Genomic DNA, 9,369 nt, shown 5'->3' with positions numbered 1-9,369 from the left:
AAAATGTTAAAGGAGAAGCTTACTACGGCCCCAGTCTTAGGTTTTGCAGATTTCTCTCTTCCATTCGTAGTTGAGACGGATGCTAGCAAGGATGGTTTAGGTGCTGACCTTTACCAGCAGCAAGGTGACTCTAGGAGAGTGATAGCCTATGCAAGTTGCCGGCTACGTAATGCAGAGAAAAATGACAGGCATTATAGTAGTATGAAGCTTGAACTGCTAGCTCTCAAGTGGGCTGTCTCAGAAAAATTTAGGGGGTACCTGTTGGGTGCAAAATTTGTGGTTGTCACTGATAACAACCCATTGTGTCATCTGAAGATGGCGAAGTTGGGTGCCATCGAGCAAAGATGGGTGGCTCAATTAGCTGTTTTTGATTTTGAGGTGAAGTACCGTCCTGGACGGCATAATGTTGCAGCAGACGCCCTCTCAAGGCACCCGTTGGCAGGGGAGCCTGACAGTTCTGAAGAGTTGGATGACTGTGTTGCCATTTGTAATGTAGTCAACAAGGGTACACCTTTAGACCCTGAATTGTTGATTGTGGGTGACCAGTGCTGTAAGGTTAGACAGATCCATGCACAAGAGGGTAGTCCCGGTAAAAGTGACGTCCAGGATTGTATGTTTGCTCTTCCAGGTTACACCAAGGCTCAGTTGAAAGAATTCCAGCTAAGTGACCCTGTTTTGGGCTCCTTCAATGAGTTTTGGGGTAATCAGAGAAAGCCCACGAATCAAGAGAGAAGCAGCTTACCTAGGCCTGTGTTGTCACTGCTGAAACAGTGGAAATATATCCGGGTGATGGATGGTTTGTTTTACAGGGTTGTGAATGACTTTCGCTTGGGTGAGTGCAGACAATTGCTTTTGCCAGCCTGTTTAAAAGAACAAGTCCTGAGCAGTGTCCATGATAAGATGGGACATCAAGGCATTGAGCGTACACTCAACCTGTTGAGACAGCGTTGCTTCTGGGTCGGTATGTACAAGGATTTTGAGAGGTGGATTAAAAGGTGTCACAGGTGCATTCTAACCAAAATGCCACAGCCGCGAATCCGTCCGCCTATGAAGCCATTTTTAGCATCCAGACCACTGGAGGTGGTGGCCGTGGATTATACTGTGCTTGAACCTGCCATGGATGGTCGCGAAAATGTGTTGATTGTCACCGATGTGTTTACTAAATTCACACAGGCGTTCCCCACCAGAGACCAGAGAGCTGATACTACAGCGAAGATACTGCTGAAGGAGTGGTTCATGAAATATGGGGTACCAGAGCGGTTGCATTCCGATCAGGGAAGGAATTTCGAGAGTGAGGTGGTGGCTGAGTTATGTCGCTTGTATGGGGTAAAGAAAACACGTACAACTCCCTACCATCCACAAGGTAACGCTCAGTGCGAGCGGTTTAACAGAACGCTCCACGAGTTGTTAAGAACACTTTCTTCAGAAAAGAAAAGGCGTTGGCCAGAACACCTTCCTGAGAATCAGAATCAGAATCAGAATCAGAATGAGCTTTATTGCCAGGTATGTTTACACATACGAGGAATTTGTTTTCGTGACAGAAGCTCCGCAGTACAACAGAATGACAGCGACAGAACATAAAACACATAATAAAAGAATAAAAAATACAAATATGTAGACAGTGAATGACAATATACAAATGACAATTGTAGGCAGGTATATTACAAAGTGAAGTTATGTATGTACATATATATTGTGTGCAAAATTTAAGTGTATACTAAGTATGTGTGTTAGATAAATAAAGTGTGTGTATATAAATATAAAGTGTAGTGTGTTCGCCATTATTGTCAGCTGTTCATAAGATGGATTGCCTGAGGGAAGAAACTGGTCCTGTGTCTGGTCATTCTAGTGCTCAGTGCTCTGTAGCGTCGACCAGATGGCAACAGTTCAAAGAGGGAGTGTGCTGGATGTGAGGGGTCCAGAGTGATTTTGACAGCCCTTTTTCTCACTCTGGATAAGTACAGTTCTTGAATAGATGGGAGAGTTGAACCGATGATTCGCTCAGCAGTCCGGACTACTCTCTGTAGTCTTCTGAGGTCAGATTTAGAAGCTGAGCTGAACCAGACAGTTACTGAAGTGCAGAGGATGGATTCAATGATGGTGGAGTAGAACTGTTTCAGCAGCTCCTGTGGCAGGTTAAACTTCCTCAGCTGGCGGAGAAAGTACAACCTCTGCTGGGCCTTTTTTACGATGGAGTCAATGTGAATGTCCCACTTCAGGTCCTGAGAGATAGTGGTGCCCAGGAATCTGAATGACTCCACTGCAGTCACAGTGCTGTTCATGATGGTGAGTGGGGGGAGTGCAGAGGGGTCTCTCCTGAAGTCCACGATCATCTCCACTGTTTTGAGCGTGTTAAGCTCCAGGTTGTTGAGACTGCACCAGACAGCCAGCTCTTTTACCTCCTGTCTGTAAGCAGACTCGTCACCGTCCTGAATGAGGCCGATGAGTGTGGTGTCATCTGCAAACTTCAGGAGCTTGACAGAGGGGTCCTTAGACGTGCAATCATTAGTGTACAGGGAGAAGAGCAGTGGGGAGAGAACGCAGCCCTGGGGAGCTCCGGTGCTGATTGTACGGGTGCTGGATGTGTATTTTCCCAGCCTTACTAGCTGCTGCCTGTCTGTCAGGAAGCTGTTGATCCACTGACAGACGGAGGTGGGCACGGAGAGCTGATTTAGTTTGGGCAGGAGGAGGTTTGGGATGATCGTGTTGAAGGCCGAGCTGAAGTCCACAAACAGGATCCTCACATAAGTCTGTCTAGGTGTTGCAGAACATAATGCAGTCCAATGTTTACTGCATCGTCCACAGACCTGTTTGCTCTGTAGGCAAACTGAAGAGGATCCAGCAAGGGCCCAGTGATGTCCTTCAGGTGGCCCAGCACCAGTTTCTCAAATGACTTCATGACTACAGACGTTAGAGCCACAGGCCTGTAGTCATTTAGTCCTGTAATTTTGGGTTTCTTAGGGATGGGGATGATGGTCGAACGTTTGAGGCATGAAGGGACTTCGCACAGCTCCAGCGATCTGTTGAAGATCTGTGTGAAGGGTGTGAAGGAGTTGTGAAGGGTGTGAATGGTTGTGCGGGGAGGCGTTCAGGGCAGGTGATGGGTGTTCTTTCAAACCTGCAGTAAAACTCATTCAGATCGTCTTCCAGTCGTTGATTCTCTACGGTGCTGGGGGGTGGTGTCTTGTAATTGGTGATCTTCTTTAGACTTTTCCACACTGATGCGGAGTCGCTGGAAGTGAACTGAGTCCTTATTTTTTCAGAATAATTCCTCTTTGCCACTTTGATCTCCTTTTCCAATGTGTATTTAGCCTGTTTATACAAGACATTGTCCCCCTTCACGTAAGCATCTTCTTTGGCCTGACGGAGCTGTCTGAGTTTTGTAGTGAACCACGGTTTGTCATTATTGTAAATTAGTTGAGTCTTTGTAGGGATACACATATCCTCACAGAAACTGATATAGGATGTTACAGTCTCTGTGAGTTCATCCAGATCAGTGGGAGCAGCTTCAAAAACACTCCAATCAGTGAGGTCAAAACAAGATTGTAAATCCTGCTCTGCTTCATTAGTCCATCTTTTTACAGTCCTTGATACAGGTTTAGCTGATTTTAGTTTCTGCCTGTAGGACGGTATAAGATGAACCAGAAGGTGATCAGAACGTCCCAAAGCTGCTCGTGGAACAGAGTGAAATGCATCCTTTATTGTGGTGTAACAGTGATCCAATATATTACTGTCTCTGGTGGGACATGTAACATGCTGTCTGTATTTTGGCAGTTCACGGGAGAGATTGGCTTTATTAAAGTCCCCGAGAATGATTAAAACAGAGTCCGGGTGTTGTTGTTCTGTCTCTGTGATCTGATCAGCGAGTTTCTGTAAAGCTGAGCTCACATGCGCTTGAGGATGGATGTAAACACTGACCAGAATGAACGAGTGAAACTCCCGCGGCGAATAGAACGGCTTGCAGTTAATGAAGAGTGTTTCGAGATTTGAGCAGCACGTCTTCTTTAACACAGTTACATCTCTACACCACCGCTCATTGATGTAAAAGCATGTCCCGCCGCCGCGCGATTTCCCCGTGGATTCTGATTCGCGATCCGCTCTAAACAGCTGAAAGCCCGGCAGATGGAGCGCGCTGTCCGGTATGGTGTCATTCAGCCAGGTTTCCGTGAAACACAGAGCAGCAGAGTGTGTGAAATCCTTATTAGTCCGAGTTCGTCCGTTTTGTTGGGTAGAGAGCGGAGATTTGCCAGATGGATGCTAGGCAACGGTGTTCGAAATCCGCGCTTCCTGAGTCTGACGAGCGCTCCCGCTCGCTTCCCCCGTCTGCGCGTCCTGAAGCGCTTGATCAGCGCCGCCGCTCCTCCGATAACAACGTTCACTAAAACATCTGAATAATTGAAATCCGGAAAAACATCTTGTGGTGCGTTCTGCCGAATGTTCAGCAGTTCTTCCCTGGTGAAACTGATGGCAGGAATATAACTAAAGACAGGACAAACTAACAAAAACACAAAAACATATGCGGAGCTCGTCACGGAGGCAGCCATCCTGTATCGGCGCCAGCGCCAGCGTTTGCTGATCTATGCATACAAGAGATCTATGCATCTATGCATAGAGCTGATCTATGCATACAATGTAACCCCACATGCTACAACTGGGTATTCACCTTATTTCTTGTTATTTGGTGTAGAACCACGCCTTCCAGTAGATGCTCTCCTGGGTGAGGAACATCCTGTGAATCAAGGGCAGGATTGGTTAGTAATCCACCAGAGCCGACTCAGGGAAGCTCATGAAAAGGCAAGAGCATTTGCAGAGCAGAAAGCGGCAGAGAGATTGGCTCCATTGAATGACAAGGTTTACTGTCCATGTGTTGGTGTTGGGCAGACGGTGTACTTGCGCCACCGCCCTGTAGGCAGACACAAGATACAGGATTCCTGGTCTCCAGTTGTGTATCGGGTAGTAGAGGTACAAGGTACCACATATACAGTTGAGCCTGTAGAGGGAGGTCCTCATAAACGGGTCCACAGAGTTGATTTGCGACCGTGCGAGAGACCTGTGGTTGAGACAGCAGAGGCAGTGAGTACAGTGACAGCTCCAGCAGCTAAGTTTCCCTCTGATTCAGTGGAAGCTGAACCTGTTGATCCAGAGTTTGTAATACTGGAAGAGGTTACTTTGCCTCACCTGGAAGAGACGAGAGATGTGGAAATTGAAGTCTCTGGGTCAGCAGAGGAAACAGTGCTATTCACAGTTAGCAGTGGCTCCTGATTTTGTTCTAGAGAATGATGGACAGCTACCCTCAGAGTTAGAGCACATGGGGGAAGATGGTATTGTTCTTGATGCTGATAGACCCGTGTCAAAGAAACCGGTCCCTGCACCAAGAAGGACTAGCCGTGTCAATGCTGGTGTGCATCCAAACCCATTTAATGAACCCAGGTCAGCTTGTAATTCCGTCTCAATCAGCCCTGAAGTCTTTTCCCAGGTTTTGACCAGCCTTGGTAGTGTTTTCTTCAGGGAAGCAGTAAATGAGGTTAGGAACCAGCACTGAATGTCATTGAGGACAATGATGGGTTTCAGCAGGGGAGAATGTGGCCAGAGGTATGAATACAACGTATTTTCAATGGGTGTTAAAACAGAGTATGGTCCCTTTAAGAGATCACCGATCTCTGCTCGCGAGATTTCCTGTTTGGCATGTGCGTGAACAGAACAGCCATTTCGTGATGATTCGATGTAGCAGCCGAGTGCCGTGTCATCGTGTTGGCATCGGGGAGATTTATTTTGAAGTTTTGCTGTCTTCCTGGATGTGATCAGATCGAGTGTGATCCACGTGAACCTCGTGTCTGGTGATAGTGGAAACTTCCAGTGTAAGTTAAGAATTTTTCTACTCTTGTATTAGTATTTGGAACTGTACAAACACTATCAGTGCTGTTAAAACTCTTGTTTTAATGTTTAACAATGTGTGTTTTTGTGACAAAGGTGATTATTGTGAGTGCAAAGATGAGATGACTTTATTAATGTGTTTCTTTTATCTCTTCTTTGTACCATAGCACTACCGTATTCTTTACTTTATCAGTAGTTCATTTTTTTGACCATTTTGTATGAGGACTTTGGTGATATTTATTTGTGTTCTTAAAGACAAAGTCCAAATCACCTGATGAAGCAGTAGATATTTTTGGTAATACTTACTCCAGAGTAAATTATTTGGGAGTGTGAGTCTTGTGCTGGTTTTCAACCAGTGTTCATCTGCTGCAAATCTAAGATTTAGTTTTTTTGTTACATTGGAACGGGTGAAACATCACATTTATTTATTTTTATTTCTGTAAGTCTTCAGTGTCATTACACTGTGTAACTCTTGGAGTGTTAATTTGTATTTAGTAAGTTTTCTTAATTCTATTTCTTTGGAATTTTATTTACTTTTATTTATTTTTGCTCAGCTGTGTTTCCGCCGACCGCTGTAACTTCTTTTAAGGGAAACAAACAGCAGTCAGATAAAACCCCAATATAAACAAATTAATCTGTTGCCATGTGTGTTTCTTTTTCCTGACCACCCGGTTACACCAGAAAAAAAAAAAAAAAATTGGGATAATGCTTATTTTGTTGGAGAAGTGATTTAAGCGTTTTAAGCCCAACACTGTTGATGTGAGGGAATTAATACTGGACCCAATTGTTATGTCCTGTGTTCATGTTTATAGATTGCTATACTGGGTCAGTCCACTAGAGGCTGCAGGAGTCAGGAGTTCTGTGGTGAGAAGGAAGAGAAGGAGAAGGAATAAAGAAGTGTTTGTGATGTGATGCGAAACTAGGCATTCTCTCTCTCTTTAATTCTTCATTACGGGTCTCAAACATCACAAAATCTGACGATATCTGTATCTGTTCCCTTCTGACTGTTGGAGAGCCCACTATTCCAAGGTCCATTATTCCACAAATATTTTTTTTTAAATACTTCCTTGTCATCAAGGTGATGCTTGGCCTGATGCCAGAGTTCCTGCAGTTTTGTTAGATTGTCTCAGAACAGAAGGTCAGAGACTTTTCTATTCGCTGCCCAACATATAGTGAGGCCATTGATATTCATTTCACGCCAAGAGTAAATGTTGTTGCTCCACAACATAAATTCAGACAGCGCCCAGAGCACGCAGATGAACCCACAAGTATGTATATAGCAGAGTTACGTCATCTAGCAGTGTATTGTCAATACGGAGAAATGGAGGATAAAATGCTACGGGACCAAAAAATTGAATGGGCTTTCCTGGCCGCAGTGAGAGATAGATTGTTAGTCGAGACAGAACTTACATTGGATCGCGCTTCAGTGTTAGCGTTTCAAGTGGAATCGGCTGTACAAAATGCTACACTCCTTTCAACTAATAGTTCAGCTTCTGCTCAGGTTCAAGCCATCTCGAGAACAAGTCCAGTTTCAAATGAGGTAAACAAAAGAGTGAGAAAATGGCATTACAAAATGGGAAGCCACAGACTTCATATAAAAGACGCTGTTTTCGCTGTGGATCAAATACTCACTTAGCTAATGCACATAATCGTACTGCTGCGTCAGCCACATGTCATCACTGTGGTGTAACAGATATGCAGGTCATCGATTCATGGGTTCAATTCAAGCCACAAATGAAACCCTGTTTGTACTAAACGCCTGGCCTGGCGCCAGCCTGGCTGGACTTAAATTATTTTACGATACCCATGCGAGCCTCAAAGGAAACCTGAAAACCCCCCCCAAATTCCTTAACACACACACACACACACACACACACAAAGAAACTTTCTCAAAGTTACTTTTTTTTTTTTTGTAAGTCCTTATTAATATGTATTTTGAATGTTTGTGTATTGCATAAAAATGGTTAATCCTGGGTAAATGGTTAAAGTGCTGACTTATAAGTGGAAATGCGTGATTTAATTCTTATACTTTCTCAAAGAGTCATGTTTCTGCAACCCCCACTCCTGACCAGGTCGTAAAGCTTTATGACCCCTGGGCAACAGAACAGGAAATCTAAGCCTTAGGAAAGAATGGTCAAATGTAGTCTAAATGTGTATATATAGTATTGTTTCCTTTTTGTACATTAGATGTTTCCCATATAAATTGGGAAAATCTGCAATTTATTATCGTGTGTTAATCTTTAAATGTGTGTAATTCTGCATTTGAATGTAACTTCGTGTTTCTATCAGTTATATATATATATATATATATATATATATATATATATATATATATATATATATATATATATATATATATATATATATTGTTTGGTGTTTTTCAAATCGTCATGCTTTGACAGACCCACTTATCTAAAGTAAAGTAATGAAAAATGTATTATTCTGGAATTACGAACGTGCTAGAATATCCCTGATGAAATCGGACAAGTCCTAAATCATTAGGGTGGGTTGTTCCCAGAGACAAAGGAACTTTCCCGCCGCTTCAGATCGCGGATGTTCATTGGGTGGTTCACGCGAAAAGAGGCGTTAACTATTTCAAGCTATAAGAATTGACCAAACAAGGTCCACCCTCTCTTCTTCCTCTTCTTGGTTCTCGGACACGCTGCTCTCCTGTGCGACCCTCCGCGCGGCCTCGTGCCGCGCTCATAGCGCAAACCCCCTCAGCACAGGGGCAGAGAGAAAAAGCCATTTTAATGGCTCCTTTGGAAGCTTTCGTTTTTGTTCTTTTCTTTTCTTTTCTTTACTAAGTTTATTCAACTATTCGCCTCTCCACGCAAGGAAGACGAATTCTGGAACAATGTTTGTTGAACCTTTCAAATACCGCGCGAGGACAGAACAAAGGACCACGTGCTCCACGCTCACGCCAAGCGCAGCGTGCATGCGCATCACATGGCCTCCGTTTCATGGCACATGGCTGTTCAACGGGAACAGCGCGCAAAGCTCACAAGCTCGACGCCGATCTCACGCCACTCACATGGGACACTTTTGCAAGTATCACTTTCTCTATGGAGATTTAAATGCTGCTTTAAAGTGTTGTTATGATCTGATTTGTTGTTGGCTTTCCAAAAGTTACTGACTATGATTTTCATACCTGAGCTCCTTATGTGATCTCACTCTATTTTCTCTCTCTCTCTCTCTCTCTCTTTTATTTGGATTCGTTATGTATTGTATAAAGCTTACTGTTTGTATTGTCGTACGCATATTTACTCTGTGTGATTTGTAGTTTGATGTATTACTAGTTTAATTATTAAAAACCCATATACTGACGATTGGCTTGGACTCCACCCCACTCACATTACGAGTCACTGAGATGTGTCTGATCTATAGCTACAAGCTCTAAATTTAGAAACTAAATTTATCATAAGGATAGGATAATATTTTCATGGCCAGAGAATACTTTTCCTTGAATTATAAGGTGTGATAACTTTATTGAAA

This window comes from Carassius gibelio, chromosome A22 (genome assembly GCF_023724105.1).
Source record: "Carassius gibelio isolate Cgi1373 ecotype wild population from Czech Republic chromosome A22, carGib1.2-hapl.c, whole genome shotgun sequence".
NCBI classification, from domain to species: domain Eukaryota; kingdom Metazoa; phylum Chordata; class Actinopteri; order Cypriniformes; family Cyprinidae; genus Carassius; species Carassius gibelio.
This window is presented reverse-complemented; position numbering follows the sequence as displayed.